We start from the raw sequence: 17,541 nt of genomic DNA on the forward strand, positions 1-17,541 counted from the left end.
GTGAGTTGCTATGCATGTCCGTCTTGTCCGAAGTAAGGGGGATTTACCACTTTATTGGTTAGAGCATGCATATTGTTAGAGAAGAACATTGGGCCGCTAACTAAAGCCATGAATCATGGTGGAAGTTTCGAGTTTTGGACATATATCCTCAATCTCATATGAGAACATTAATTGTTGCTACATGCTTATGCATTAAAGAGGAGTCCATTATCTGTTGTCTATGTTGTCCCGGTATGGATGTCTAAGTTGAGAATAATCAAAAGCGAGAAATCCAAATGCGAGCTTTCTCCTTAGACCTTTGTACAGGCGGCATAGAGGTACCCCTTTGTGACACTTTGTTAAAACATGTGTATTGCAATGATCCCGGTAATCCAAGCTAATTAGGACAAGGTGCGGGCACTATTAGTATACTATGCATGAGGCTTGCAACTTGTAAGATATAATTTACATGATACATATGCTTTATTACTACCGTTGACAAAATTGTTTCTTGTTTTCAAAACCAAAGCTCTAGCACAAATATAGCAATCGATGCTTCCCTCTGCGAAGGGCCCTTTCTTTTACTTTTACGTTGAGTCAGTTCACCTATCTCTCTCCACCTCAAGAAGCAAACACTTGTGTGAACTGTGCATTGATTCCTACATACTTGCATATTGCACTTGTTATATTACTCTATGTTGACAATATCTATGAGATATACATGTTATAAGTTGAAAGCAACCGCTGAAACTTAATCTTCTTTTGTGTTGCTTCAATACCTTTACTTTGATTTATTGCTTTATGAGTTAACTCTTATGCAAGACTTATTGATGCTTGTCTTGAAGTGTTATTCATGAAAAGTCTTTGCTTTATGATTCATTTGTTTACTCATGTCATTACCATTGTTTTGATCGCTGCATTCATTACATATGCTTACAATAGTATGATCAAGGTTACGATGGCATGTCACTCCAGAAATTATCTTTGTTATCGTTTACCTGCTCGGGACGAGCAGAACTAAGCTTGGGGATGCTGATACGTCTTCGACGTATCGATAATTTCTTATGTTCCATGCCACATTATTGATGATATCTACATGTTTTATACACATTATATGTCGTATTTATGCATTTTCCGGCACTAACCTATTAACGAGATGCCGAAGAGCCAGTTGTTGTTTTCTGCTGTTTTTGATTTCAGAAATCCTACAAAGGAAATATTCTCGGAATTGGACGAAATCAACGCCCAGGGTCCTATTTTTGCACGAAGCTTCCAAAAGACCGAGGGGGAAAGGAAGTGGGGCCACGAGGCGCCGCCACAACAGGGCGGCGCGGCCTGGACCCTGGCCGCGCGGCCCTGGTGTGTGGGGCCCTCGTGTGGCCCCCGGCGTTGCCCTTCCGCCTATTTAAAGCCTTCGTCGCGAAACCCCCAGTACCGAGAGCCACGATACGGAAAACCTTACTGAGACGCCGCCGCCGCCAATCCCATCTCGGGGGATTCTGGAGATCGCCTCCGGCACCCTGCCGGAGAGGGGAATCATCTCCCGGAGGACTCTTCACCGCCATGGTCGCCTCCGGAGTGATGAGTGAGTAGTTCACCCCTGGACTATGGGTCCATAGCAGTAGCTAGATGGTTATCTTCTCCTCATGTGCTTCATTGTCGGATCTTGTGAGCTGCCTAACATGATCAAGATCATCTATCTGTAATTCTATATGTTGTGTTTGTCGGGATCCGATGGATAGAGAATACTATGTTATGTTGATTATCAATCTATTACCTATGTGTTGTTTATGATCTTGCATGCTCTCCGTTATTAGTAGAGGCTCCGGCCAAGTTTTTACTCTTAACTCCAAGAGGGAGTATTTATGCTCGATAGTGGGTTCATGCCTCCATTAAATCCGGGACGATGTGACGTAAAGTTCTAAGGTTGTGGATGTGCTGTTGCCACTAGGGATAAAACATTGATGCTATGTCCTAGGATGTAGTTATTGATTACATTACGCACCATACTTAATGCAATTGTCTCGTTGTTTGCAACTTAATACCGGAAGGGGTTCGGATGATAACCCGAAGGTGGACTTTTTAGGCATAGATGCATGCTTGGATAGCGGTCTATGTACTTTGTCGTAATGCCCAATTAAATCTCACAATACTCATTATATCATGTTTGTGCATTGTCATGCTCTCTCTATTTGTCAATTGCCCGACTGTAATTTGTTCACCCAACATGCTATTTATCTTATGGGAGAGACACCTCTAGTGAACTGTGGACCCCGGTCCATTCTTTTACATCGAATACTACAATCTCATCGCAATACTTGTTCTACTTGTTTTCGCAAACAATCATCATCCACACTATATATCTAATCCTTTGTTACGGCAAGCCGGTGAGATTGACAACCTCACTGTTTCGTTGGGGCAAAGTACTTTGGTTGTGTTGTGCAGGTTCCACGTTGGCGCCGGAATCTCCGGTGTTGCGCTGCACTACATCCCGCCGCCATCAACCTTCAACGTGCTTCTTGGCTCCTCCCGGTTCGATAAACCTTGGTTTCTTTCTCGAGGGAAAACTTGTCTGTCGTACGCATCACACCTTCCTCTTGGGGTTCCCAACGGACGCGTGCTTGTACGCGTATCGTTGTTGCTTCAATACCTTTACTTTGATTTATTGCTTTATGAGTTAACTCTTATGCAAGACTTATTGATGCTTGTCTTGAAAGTACTATTCATGAAAAGTCTTTGCTTTATGATTCATTTGTTTACTCATGTCATTTACCATTGTTTTGATCGCTGCATTCATTACATATGCTTACAATAGTATGATCAAGTTTATGATGGCATGTCACTCCAGAAATTATCTTTGGTATCGTTTACCTGCTCGGGACGAGCAGGAACTAAGCTTGGGGATGCTGATACGTCTCCAACGTATCGATAATTTCTTATGTTCCATGCCACATTATTGATGATATCTACATGTTTTATGCATACTTTATGTCATATTTATGCGTTTTTCGGAACTAACCTATTGACGAGATGCCGAAGTGCCAGTTCCGTTTTCTGCTGTTTTTGGTTTCACAAATCCTAGTAAGGAAATATTCTCGGAATTGGACGAAATCAACGCCCAGAGTCTTATAATTGGACGAAGATTCCAGAACACCCGAGAGCCGCCAGAGGGAAGCCCTGGGGCCCCACACAACACCCTGGCGCGGCCAGAGGGGGGCCGCGCCTCCCTAGTGTGTGGGCCCACCAGGCCCCCTCCGAGGCTGCCCTTCCGCCTACTTAAGGTCTCCATCGCGAAAACCCTATCACGTTCGACGAAACCAGAGAAAACCTTCCAGAGCCGCCGCCATCGCGAAGCCAAGATCTGGGGGACAGGAGTCTCTGTTCCGGCACGCCACCGGGACGGGGAAGTGCCCCGCTCCTCCATCGACACCACCGCCATCTTCATCAACGCCGCTGTCTCCCATGAGGAGGGAGTAGTTCTCCATCGAGGCTCGGGGCTGTACCGGTAGCTATGTGGTTAATCTCTCTCCTATGTGCTTCAATACAATAATCTCATGAGCTGCCTTACATGATTGAGATTCATATGATGATGCTTGTAATCTAGATGTCATTGTGCTAGTCAAGTGGATTTTACTTATGTGATCTCCTGGAGACTCCTTGTCCCACGTGTGTAAAGGTGACAAGTGTGTGCACCGTGTGGGTCTCTTAGGCTATATTTCACGAATACTTATTCACCGTTATGAATGGCATAGTGAAGTGCTTATTTATATCTCTTTATGATTGCAATGTGTTTTGTATCACAATTTATCCGTGTGCTACTCTAGTGATGTTATTAAAGTAGTTTATTCCTCCCGCATGGTGTAATGGTGACGAGTGTGTGCATCGTGTAGTACTTGGTGTAGGCTATGATTGTGATCTCTTGTAGATTATGAAGTTAACTATTGCTATGATGGTATTGATGTGATCTATGCCTCCTTTCGTAGTGTGAAGGTGACAGGTGTGCATGCTATGTTAGTACTTGGTTTGGTTATGTTGATCCGTCATGCACTCTAAGGTTATTTAAATATGAACATTGAATATTGTGGAGCTTGTTAACTTCGGCATTGAGGGTTCGTGTAATCCTACACAGTTAGTGGTGTTCATCATCCAACAGGAGCGTGTAGAGTCTAGCATCTATCTATTTATTCTGTTATGTGATCAATGTTGAGAGTGTCCACTAGTGAAAGTATGATCCCTAGGCCTTGTTCCTAAATATCGCTATCGCTGTTTGTTTACTTGTTTTACTCGCATCTATACTTCCTCGCAATATTACCACCATCAACCACACACCAGTCCCGGACAGACAAAGCACTTTTCCGAGTGCCGTTGCTACTGCTCGCATTTATTCATACCACATGTATTTCACTATCTCTTCGCCGAACTAGTGCACCTATTAGGTGTGTTGGGGACACAAGAGACTTCTTGCTTTGTGGTTGCAGGGTTGCATGAGAGGGATATCTTTGACCTCTTCCTCCCTGAGTTTGATAAACCTTGGGTGATCCACTTAAGGGAAACTTGCTGCTGTTCTACAAACCTCTGCTCTTGGAGGCCCAACACTGTCTACAAGAATAGAAGCACCCGTAGACATCACCCTTCCGCCTACTTAAAGCCTTCATCGCAAAACCCCCAGTACCGAGAGCCACGATACGGAAAACCTTACTGAGACGCCGCCGCCGCCAATCCCATCTCGGGGGATTCAGGAGATCGCCTCCGGCACCCTGCCTGAGAGGGGAATCATCTCCCGGAGGTCTCTTCATCGCCTTGATCGCCTCCGGATCGATGTGTGAGTAGTCCACCCCTGGACTATGGGTCCATAGCAGTAGCTAGATGGTTGTCTTCTCCTCATTGTGCCATCATGTTAGATCTTGTGAGCTGCCTATCATGATCAAGATCATCTATTTGTAATGCTACATGTTGTGTTTGTTGGGATCCGATGAATATTGAATACTATGTCAAGTTGATTATCAATCTATCATATATGTTATTTATGTTCTTGCATGCTCTCCGTTGCTAGTAGAGGCTCGGCCAAGTTGATACTTGTGACTCCAAGAGGGAGTATTTATGCTCGATAGTGGGTTCATGCCTCCATTAAATGCTGGGACAGTGACAAAAAGTTCTAAGGTTGTGGATGTGCTGTTGCCACTAGGGATAAAACATCGATGCTTTGTCTAAGGATATTTGTGTTGATTACATTACGCACCATACTTAATGCAATTGTCTGTTGTTGCAACTTAATACTGGAGGGGGTTCGGATGATAACCTGAAGGTGGACTTTTTAGGCATAGATGCATGCTGGATAGCGGTCTATGTACTTTATCGTAATGCCCTGATTAAATCTCGTATTACTCATCATGATATATGTATGTGCATTGTTATGCCTTCTTTATTTGTCAATTGCCCAACTGTAATTTGTTCACCCAACATCTGTTTATCTTATGGGAGAGACACCACTAGTGAACCGTGGACCCCGGTCCTATTCTTTACATCTGAAATACAATCTCATCGCAATTGTTCTTTACCTGTTCTTCGCAAACAATCATCATCATCCACACTATACATCTAATCCTTTGTTTACTGACAAGCCGGTGAGATTGACAACCTCACTGTTACGTTGGGGCAAAGTACTTTGATTGTGTTGTGCAGGTTCCACGTTGGCGCCGGAATCCCTGGTGTTGCACCGCACTACACTCCGCCGCCCTCAACCTTCAACGTACTTCTTGACTCCTACTGGTTCGATAACCTTAGTTTCTTACTGAGGGAAAACTTACTGTTGTACGCATCACACCTTCCTCTTGGGGTTCCCAACGGACGTGTGTCAACTACACGCATCGAGTAGATTTTCTGGCGCCGTTGCCGGGGAGATCAAGACACGCTGCAAGGGGAGTCTCCCACATCCAATCTCTTTACTTTGTTTTTGTCTTGCTTTGTTTTACTTTATTTACTGCTTTGTTTTCTCCTATATCAAAAACACAAAAAAAATAGTTGCTAGTTTTACTTTATTTACTTTCTTGTTCCCTATATCGAAAACACAAAAAATTAGTTACTTGCATTTACTTTATCTAGTTTGCTTTATTTACTACTGCTAAAATGGGTACTGTTGAGAATACTAAGTTGTGCGACTTCACTAGCACAAATAATAATGATTTCCTATGCACACCTATTGCTCCACCTGCTACTACAGCAGAATTCTTTGAAATTAAACCTGCTTTATCGAATCTTGTTATGAGAGAGCAATTTTCTCGGTGTTAGTTCCGATGATGTCTGCTGCCCATCCTAATAATTTTGTTGAACTATGTGAAATGCAAAAGTATAAGGATGTAGATGGTGACATTATAAAATTAAAATTGTTTTCTTTCTCTTTAAGAGGAAGAGCTAAAGATTGGTTGCTATCTCTCGCCTAGAAATAGTATTGATTCATGGACTAAATGTAAGGATGCTATTATTGGTAGATATTATCCTCCCGCTAAAATTATATCTTTGAGAAGTAGCATAATGAATTTCAAGCAATTAGATAATGAACATGTTGCTCAAGCATGGGAGAGAATGAAATCTTTGGTAAAGAATTGCCCAACCCATGGACTGACTACTTGGATGATCATCCAAACCTTTTATGCAGGACTGAATTTTTATTCGCGGAACCTATTAGATTCAGCTGCTGGAGGTACCTTTATGTCCATCACTTTGGGGGCGGCAACGAAGCTTCTTGATGATATGATGATAAATTACTCTGAATGGCACACGGAAAGAGCTCCACAAGGTAAGAAGGTAAATTCTGTTGAAGAAACCTCCTCCTTGAGTGATAAGATTGATGCTATTATGTCTATGCTTGTGAATGGTAGATCTAATGTTGATCCTAATAATGTTCCTTTAGCTTCATTGGTTGCCCAAGAAGAACATGTTGATGTGAATTTCATTAAAAGTAATAATTTCAACAACAATGCTTATAGGAATAATTCTGGTAACAACTATAGGCCATATCCTTCTGCTAATGGTAATAGTTATGGTCATTCTTATGGGAATTCTTACAACAATAATAGGAGTGTACCCCCTGGTCTTGAAGCCATGCTTAAAGAATTTATTAGTACACACACTGCTTTTAACAAATCTGTTGAAGAAAAGCTTGATAAAATTGATATTCTTGCTTCTAAGGTTGATAGACTTGCCTCTGATGTTGATCTTTTAAAATTGAAAGTTATGCCTAATAAGGATATTGATAATAAAATTGTTACTACAGCAAATGCCATCCAAGTTAGAATTAATGAGAATATTAGATTGATGGCTAAATTACATGCTAGGTGGGAAAGAGAAGAAAATGAAAAACTAGCTAAAGAGAATAATGTAGCTAAAGTTTGGACTATTACCACCACTAGTAATGATAATGCTTCACATGTTGCTACACCTCCTACTATCAATGGTAAAATAATTGGTGTTGGCAATGTTTCTACTCCTAGTGCAAAACGTACAAAATTGCCTGAAACTGCTAAAACTGCTGAAACTGATAAAACTGCTGAATTTTTTTAAAATGTTGGGGACAATGATTCCATTGCTGTAGGTCATAATGATTTAGATTTTGATGATTGTCACATCTCTGAAGTTATAAAGTTCTTACAAAAATTTGCTAAAAGTCCCAATGCTAGTTCTATAAATTTTGCCTTTACAAAACATATTACAAATGCTCTCATAAAAGCTAGAGAAGAGAAACTAAAACTTGAAACTTCTATTCCTAGGAAGTTGGAAGATGGTTGGGAGCCCATCATTAAGATGAGGGTCAATGATTTTGATTGTAATTCTTTATGTGATCTTGGTGCAAGTATTTCGTTATGCCCAAGAAAATCTATGATATGCTTGACTTGCCACCATTGAAAAATTGTTATTTGGATGTTAATCTTGCTGATCATGCTATAAAGAAACCTTTGGGGAGGATTGATAATGTTCGCATTATGGTTAACAATAACCTTGTCTCCGTTGATTTTGTTGTCTTGGATATTGAATGCAATGCATCTTGTCCCATTATATTGGGAAGACCTTTTCTTCGAATCGTTGGTGCTACCATTGATATGAAGGAAGGTAATATTAAATATCAATTTCCTCTCAAGAAAGGTATGGAACACTTCCCTAGAAAGAGAATGAAGTTACCTTATGATTCTATTATTAGAACAAATTATGATGTTGATGCTTCGTCTCTTGATAATACTTGATTCACACTTTCTGCGCCTAGCTGAAAGGCGTTAAAGAAAAGCGCTTATGGGAGACAACCCATTATTTTACTTCTACACTTTTATTTTATATTTGAGTCTTGGAAGTTGTTACTACTGTAGAAACCTATCCTTATCTTTATTTTATTGAATTGTTGTGCCAAGTAAAGTCTTTGATAGTAAAGTCAATACTAGATTTGGATTACTGCGCAGGAACAGATTTCTTGCTGTCACGAAATTGAGCCGCCCCATCTGTAGAAAATTTAAAAAAATCTGCCAATTTACGTGCTTGATCCTCAGATATATACACAACTTTCATTCAATTTGGGCATTTTCATCTGAGCAAGTCTGGTGCCTCTAAAAAATTCGTCTTTACGGATTGTTCTGTTTTGACAGATTCTGCCTTTTATTTCGTATTGCCTGTTTTGCTATGTTTGATGGATTTCTTTGTTCCATTAACTGTCAGTAGCTTTGTGCAATATCCAGAAGTGTTAAGAATGATTATGTCACCTCTGAATATATGAATTATGCACTGACCCTGTAATGAGTTTGTTTTGAGTTTGGTGTGGAGGAAGTTTTCAAGGGTCAAGAGAGGAGGATGATACAATATGACCAAGAAGAGTGAAAAGTTTAAGCTTGGGGATGCCCCCGTGATTCATCCCTGCATATTTTAAGAAGACCCAAGCGTCTAAGCTTGGGGATGCCCAAGGCATCCCTTCTTCATCGACAACTTATCAGGTCACCTCTAGTGAAACTATATTTTTATTCCGTCACATCTTATGTGCTTTACTTGGAACGTCCGTTTGTTTTTGTTTTTGTTTTTGTTTGAATAAGATCGGATCCTAGCATTCTTTGTTTGGGAGAGAGACACGCTCCGCTGTTTCGTATGAACACATGTGTTCTTAGCTTTATCTTTAATGTTCATTGCGAAGGTTGGACTATTTCATTCATTGTTATATGGTTGGAAACGGAAAATGCCGCATGTGGTAAATGGTATAATTTCTTGAATAATGTGATACTTGGCAATTGTTGTGCTCATATAGATCATGTTTAAGCTCTTGCATCATGTACCTTGTACCCATTAATGAATAACTACATAGAGCTTGTTAAAATTTGGTTTGCATGATTGGTTTCTCTAGAGTCTAGATATTTTCTGGTTAAGGTGTTTGAACAACAAGGAGACAATATAAACTCTTATAATAGTTACAATATGTTCATATGTGAGCTTTGCTGCACCTTTTATACTTGAGTTTGCTTCACACAACCTTGCTAGCCTAGCCTTGTATTGAGAGGAATTCTTCTCGTGCATCTAAATCCTTGAGCCAAAAACTATGCCATTTGTTTCCACCATACCTACCTACTACATGGTATTTCTCTGCCATTCCAAAGTACATTACTTGAGTGCTACCTTTAAAATTCTATTCTTTGTCTTTGCAATATATAACTCATGGGACAAATAGCCTTAAAAACTATTGTGGTGAAGAATATGTACTTATGTGTCTTATTTCTTAATAAGTTGCTTGTTGAGCGGTAACCATGTTTCTGGGGACGCCATCAACTTTTACCATTGTTGAATATCATGTGAGTTGCTATGCATGTTCGTCTTGTCTGAAGTAAGGGCAATTTTCATGATCAAATGGTTTGAGTATGCATACTGTTAGAGAAGAACATTGGGCCGCTAACTAAAGCCATGATTCATGGTGGAAGTTTCAGTTTGGACAACTAATCCTCAATCTCTTATGAGAAAATTAACCGTTGTTGAATGCTTATGCATTAAAGAGGAGTCCATTATCCATTGTCTATGTTGTCCCGGTATGGATGTCTAAGTTGAGAATAATCAAAAGCGAGAAATCCAATGCGAGCTTTCTCCTTAGACCTTTGTACAGAGCGGCATAGAGGTACCCCTTTGTGACACTTGGTTGAAACATATGCTATGCAATGATAATCCATGTTAATCCAAACTAATTAGGACAAGGTGCGAGCACTATTGGTATACTATGCATGAGGCTTGCAACTAATAGGATATCTTATACATAACACATATGCTTTATTACTACCGTTGATAAAATTGTTTCTATGTTTTCAAAATGAAAAGCTCTAGCACAAATATAGTAATCCATGCTTCCCTCTGCGAAGGGCCTATCTTCTACTTTATTGTTGAGTCAGTTTACCTATTCTTTCTATCCCAGAAGCAAACACTTGCGTTAACTGTGTGCATTGATTCTTACATGTTTACCTATTGCACTTGTTATATTACTTTGTGTTGACAATTATCCATGAGATATATATGTTGAAGTTGAAAGCAACCGCTGAAACTTACATCTTCCTTTGTGTTGTTTCAAAGCTTTCTACTAAGAATTTATTGCTTTATGAGTAACTCTTATGCAAGTCTTATTGATGCTTGTCTTGAAAGTATTATTCATGAAAAGTCTTTGCTATATGATTCATTTGTTTACTCATTATCTTCATCATTGCTTCGAATCGCTGCATTCATCTCATATGCTTACAATAGTATGATCAAGATTATGATAGCATGTCACTTCAGAAATTATCTTTGTTATCGTTTACCTACTCGAGGGCGAGTAGGAACTAAGCTTGGGGATGCTTGATACGTCTCAAACGTATCTATAATTTCTTGTGTTCCATGCTACTTTTATGATGATACTCACATGTTTTATACACATTATATGTCATTATTATGCATTTTCCGGCACTAACCTATTGACGAGATGCCGAAGAGCTAGTTGTCTGTTTTCTGCTGTTTTTGGTTTCAGAAATCCTAGTAAGGAAATATTCTCGGAATTGGACGAAATCAACGCCCAGGGTCCTATTTTTTCACGAAGCTTCCAGAAGTCCGAAGAGGAAACGAAGTGGGGCCACGAGGTGGCGACACAATAGGGCGGCGCGGCCCAGGTCCTGGCCGCGCCGACCTACTGTGTGGGTCCCTCGTGATGCCCCTTGACCTGCCCTTCCGCCTACTTAAAGCCTTCATCGCGAAACCCCCAGTACCGAGAGCCACGATACGGAAAACCTTACTGAGACGCCGCCGCCGCCAATCCCATCTCGGGGGATTCAGGAGATCGCCTCCGGCACCTCGCCGGAGAGGGGAATCATCTCCCGGAGGTCTCTTCATCGCCATGATCGCCTCCGGATCGATGTGTGAGTAGTCCACCCCTGGACTATGGGTCCATAGCAGTAGCTAGATGGTTGTCTTCTCCTCATTGTGCTATCATGTTAGATCTTGTGAGCTGCCTATCATGATCAAGATCATCTATTTGTAATGCTACATGTTGTGTTTGTTGGGATCCGATGAATATTGAATACTATGTCAAGTTGATTATCAATCTATCATATATGTTATTTATGTTCTTGCATGCTCTCCGTTGCTAGTAGAGGCTCGGCCAAGTTGATACTTGTGGCTCCAAGAGGGAGTATTTATGCTCGATAGTGGGTTCATGCCTCCATTAAATCTGGGACGAGTGACGAAAAGTTCTAAGGTTGTGGATGTCTCGTTGCCACTAGGGATAAAACATCGATGCTTTGTCTAAGGATATTTGTGTTGATTACATTACGCACCATACTTAATGCAATTGTCCGTTGTTGCAACTTAATACTGGAGGGGGTTCGGATGATAACCTGAAGGTGGACTTTTTAGGCATAGATGCATGCTGGATAGCGGTCTATGTACTTTGTCGTAATGCCCTGATTAAATCTCATAGTACTAATCATTGATATATGTATGTGCATTGTTATGCCTTCTTTATTTGTCAATTGCCCAACTGTAATTTGTTCACCCAACATCTGTTTATCTTATGGGAGAGACACCACTAGTGAACTGTGGACCCCGGTCCTATTCTTTACATCTGAAATACAATCTACTGCAATTGTTCTTTACTGTTCTTCGCAAACAATCATCATCATCCACACTATACATCTAATCCTTTGTTTACAGCAAGCCGGTGAGATTGACAATCTCACTGTTACGTTGGGGCAAAGTACTTTGATTGTGTTGTGCAGGTTCCACGTTGGCGCCGGAATCCCTGGTGTTGCGCCGCACTACACTCCACCGCCATCAACCTTCAACGTGCTTCTTGACTCCTACTGGTTCGATAACCTTGGTTTCTTACTGAGGGAAAACTTACTGCTGTACGCATCACACCTTCCTCTTGGGGTTCCCAACGGACGTGTGTCAACTGCACGCATCAACCGCACGTTCCTAGATGCCTGCTATGTGACCAGTCCGAGGAGACTATGGCGCACCTACTCACTGGGTGCTCCTTCTCTAGGACGGTCTGATACGAGGTCCTCTTGTGGATATGATCCATTTCAGGTCCTCCCACGGCTGAGGGTGACTTCGCGGAATGGTGGTCGCTGGTGGTGCGGACCGCCCCTTGCCAGCTGTGCAAGGGCACTTTGTCGATTGTCATGCTTTTTCTGTTGTTATTACTGGTTACTCATCAAGCATATCGCTCGATGTCGATTATCATGCTTACTGCATGGTGGATATGGAAATACCGGAATGCGGCGGTCTTCGACAACGCGCGGCCTTTGGTGATATCCTGGTTCAACGATATCATGGCCGAGGCGCGGCAATGGTCGGACACGGGGGTCGAGATGTTCGCCAATTGCTCCCCTAGAATAGTTTCATTTTTCTTGGGTCGAGTTGTATGGCGTGGTATTTGCCCTTTCTGGATCATGTACATATAACCTTTTTATCTATCAATGCATCAAAATGCAAGACTTTTGCGTTTCCGCAAAAAAAATCTTAGTGCAAAGAGTCAACAAAACTTTAATGTCAAGTGTTTCAGATGTGGCACTAAATCTATGTATTGTATAATTAACAATGATTAAGATGAAATGTAGGCGTGCCGGATGAATCAAGTGAGTGCCACGTCCTGTGTGCTTGGCTAGCAAGCGATGCAAATTGATAATTAACAAGTTAATGATACCAGGAATGTGTGTCTCGCAAGGTGCCAAGAAGATTATAGTATATTGATACCAACACCAAATTGTCTAAAACATTATACCTAACACAACATAGGAGTACTATTGGCTTTCTTGTTGTCGTTTTTCTGCTGCAGATAAGAATATGTGCCTATACTACGCCATGTTTCCTGCTAGATTACTCCAGCTAGCCTTGCCTGCATGATGTTCTATTATTCTGACGCTGGCCTTTGAGTTTCCATCATGCACGCATGTATGCATGGGCAGGGCGAAACACTTGGAAAGATAATTAGCGGCCAACCTGTGAATCTGCACGCAGTTGTGCTCAGACGTGAGCAAAACAAAAAATAAAAAAAAAGGAAAACAAGAGCTCAATAGAACAGGTAATTTTTTCCCCATACAGCAACGTGCAATGTCAATTCCAGCTTTGATTAAGCTGCCCTGTTAGCGTGCTTGCTAGTGCCAGCGCTGCTTAAGATTTGATCTTGGAACAATTAACTTAATCGCCTACTTGCTCTCGTGATCTCGTGCATCGAACAAAGCGAAGAACTCCTAAGAAGATAGTGCTAGTACACTGAACTGCAGACGATGATACATACCGGGATTACAGTGATGTACTGTTCCTACCCAGCTACCCAGATAGTTAAACAATTAACTTTAAAAAAAACGAGTCTTCTTTTTTTGACAATCCATATCACATATATTTAAAGTAGCAAATAGTACATGGTAGAGATACATTAGGTGTCTTCCGCAATTACAAAATAAAGTCTAAAAATGAAATCTTCGAGATCTTCAAATTCTTTCTTCTTTCATGATATAATTTTGTACTTTTCTGAATGCAGAAGAAAACAAATACTAAACCAGAAACCTGTAAATACCAAAGGTTCTCCCATAATAATTTGAGCCGCAATGCTAAGACCACACCTCATTTATTAATTAAAAAAAGAGTGCCTAGTTTTTAGGACAAAGAACCCAAAACAATTAACTATGATCGTAGATGAATTACGTGATCTAGTGCAATGCATATTCACGCATGGAATGTCATTCATGTGATCATCACATGGCAGAATATACGCCATTTTCCCTACCCAACTGATGCAGTATAGTATTATTTTGTTTATGCAACTAGCACAATGGCCCTCGCAATGCGAGGGCATCATCTTTACCGCCCGGAATATTACACTTCTTACTCCGTTCAAGTATACACGACACTTTATAGACATGCATACATTCTCGAAGTTATAATTTAGATATTTATTTATTATGAAAATGTTGCTAAACAGTTGAGTATTTTCAAAAACCGTAATCAAATTATTTTGAAAAATGGGTCCTAGTAATATGTTATACTTATATTGTCAAAGTAGAATATGCTGATTGCAGACATTTTAGAGTGTCTCTTCTAATTTACGATTGATTCTATAAATTTATTTTACCCTAAGCCCACTCTTAAATCTATAAGTCCCATATGTGTGCACAAATATATTTGATGTGTCAAGTGATAGTACTACATGCTTGGGCGAAAAAGTCGTCACCACGATCTTATTTTTTCTATCTTATCATCAACACACATAGACACAATAATCATAAATCTCCCCGTTTTAAATAAGTGATTTGGATTTGTGTAAATTCACATCTACCTACACACTAAAACGCCTCTAGATTATCTTGGATCTATAAAAATCCGAGGAGAGTAATGTATGTACCATCGATTTGCTCTCAATGATGACTAAGGATATTTTTTAAACTGCCCGATTTTGATGAACTTGGATGCATATATTCCCGATGCTAATAAACCTTCAAACAGAAACAGATTATCTCGGCCTTATAATACTCCTTGGTTCCTAGCACTCTCATTGCACGGAAATATTGCCGACTCGCTAGAAAGAAAGAAATCATACATGTGGAAAATCAACATCATTATTCATTTGTTACCTCGCGTGCGGGAACAGTGGAGCATGCATGGCTTCTATTTTCTCCTTTTTTGTATCGCGTGCATGGCTTGTTGTATCGATCCTGGTTGTGTGCATGCCTTCAAATGTTTTCACAACGCATGCAATGGCTTGAGTATTGATCCCAGCTGTTCATTGGACGAGCCCATGACATCCTGATATTTTATTACTTAAATGAAGCGTGCTGGATGTAGGACTTAATGTACGGGTCAATTGATCTGCTTTTCACATTTATCGTAACACATTTGGACTCTGTCCGGTTGATCAGTGCAACAACTGTAAATATACAGAAATTGTTCTAAATCTACAGTTGGCATGACAAATTATCTAATAAAGCAGACTTACGTACCATTACGTGATTATATGCCTTAAATTGTATCCGCAAAATTTAGATCCAACTATCTAAATAATTTTGACTTGAGACAGAGTAGTAAACATCTATCGGAGAATACTCAGATCCAGATAATATGATTTACCTAGTAAAGTACGATACAATTTCTCACGAACTGATTCTACCCCATAAAACATATAGACGGAATTAACTTGCACATATTTTATTTTATTTTTATTTTTAAATAAATGTCTAGATGTTGTCTTTAGCTTGGACACATGCACGTGCATGGAGTTATGTGGAATTTAAATTTTCAGAAAAAATATAGTATCATATATGCTACACAGCCTGTAGGTTGCTCTTTGATCTGCCTTATACACTCAACGGTGGGCGTGGAGGCCAAGTCCATTTCGCCTTTAGGGGTGCAGCTAGTTTAGTTGGATTGGTGTTTGAGCCAAACGAAAAAAGGATCGATCTTTTTTTTTTTTAATCAGCTTTAGGTTTGTTTTTTGTGTCTTATCTGTACGATTCCTTTTAATATTTGGTATGTGTCTCCACCATAAAACGTGTTAGATCTTGATTAGGCTGTTACGTAATAATTATTCTTTTATTAAATCCTAACCACATATTTTAAATCTAACAACTATCAAAATAATTAAGGTGATATGGATTAACCTTGTGTCTCTATTTTAGACATCCATATTTTATTTTTAGTATATAATAGATATGGCAGATGGACGCTAATTGTGCTTCTGGCATTGCCGCTTGCCTTGCTGATTTCAGGACCAACCAAAATGGGTTTACACTGTATTAAGCATGTTAGCCTACCCCTGTTCGTATCTGTCTACAGCATGCTCTAAAAGTTATGTGTAGAACATAAACAAAGTTTACGGAAAGCGTATGCAGTTATGGCGTGGCTTGGTACTCAGAGCCAATCAACCTAACAAGAGTAGTATCTCCGATTGATCCAAGGTGTCTTGTGTATAGTGTACTCTACTGAAATCCATGCGTAGGAGTAGATTACTCAGTCGCAGGAGTATTGTATGTTATCCCAATGGTTTCTGGTGCAGTTCACGCAAACATGCCGTACCGCGCGCCGCGGATCTCACCCATAAAATTCCCATGAATCCAGTCCGTAGGGTGGACTAATGGAGACAACCGTGTTAGAGGTATAATAATAGATAGGGTGCCTGAAGTTTTGTAGCTCTATATATTTTCGCAATGGACAGGTCAATACAACAAAATAAATACTAGGATTCTACTCACATGTTCCTTCGGTGGAAGCTAGTAAAAACATTTAGGATTTGACGGTACAAACTTACACCATTAAAGGGCTTCTACTCAGTGAGCAGAGTTGGGCGTTTTGTGGTTAGCTCGGGCATGTCTCATGAAGCCCATTCTCTAGCCACACTTGCCCTCCCCCTCACGGCGCCTTCTCCGCTCCCCGACCAGACCAATCCTCTTCCTAGCAACCTAGTTACCTAGGAAACCCTACCTACCACTCGAGTTTCCGTGCCCCTTCACAAACTCTACCTTCAGCGGTGGCGTCCCTCTCCCTCTCTTAACCATCAACGGCGATGCCCTTGATGAAATGCCGTTTTTTTGAAGAGACTTCACAACCACAACTCGCATCGGAGACACGCTCCACCATCCTAGATGGTGGCCTCAGTTTCTGTAATTCCCCGACGCCGTCCGTGACTTCCTACATATTCAGCAGAAATGTTTATCAGTTGAACCACAATGTGAGTGGTTCAAACAATAATGCATTATCTCACGATCCAAGGATCAGGATACTTGACATAGGGAAGTTGCAGCAATTTAAACATAGTGACACAATCTTATTGTTTTTCTTAGTTAGGTATGTCCATCACGCCATTCTCGAAACGACATGACCCCATTATTAATCGAATCACATGTCTATGGGTTTGAAAACCTTGACCAACAAGATTTTTGCAAACTTCTCCAGAGAGAAATGTTGGTGTTATCCAGGTCATCCTCGGCGTCCATGCCAACGCATACGGACACACGTGTCGCCTGCACGCACGTGACAAGACAGCAAACTAGCGGAGCCATGACGCGACGTATCCTACCGTTGGCAGCGCAC

Source organism: Lolium rigidum, chromosome 4, assembly GCF_022539505.1.
Source record: "Lolium rigidum isolate FL_2022 chromosome 4, APGP_CSIRO_Lrig_0.1, whole genome shotgun sequence".
Classification (NCBI taxonomy): Eukaryota; Viridiplantae; Streptophyta; class Magnoliopsida; order Poales; family Poaceae; genus Lolium; species Lolium rigidum.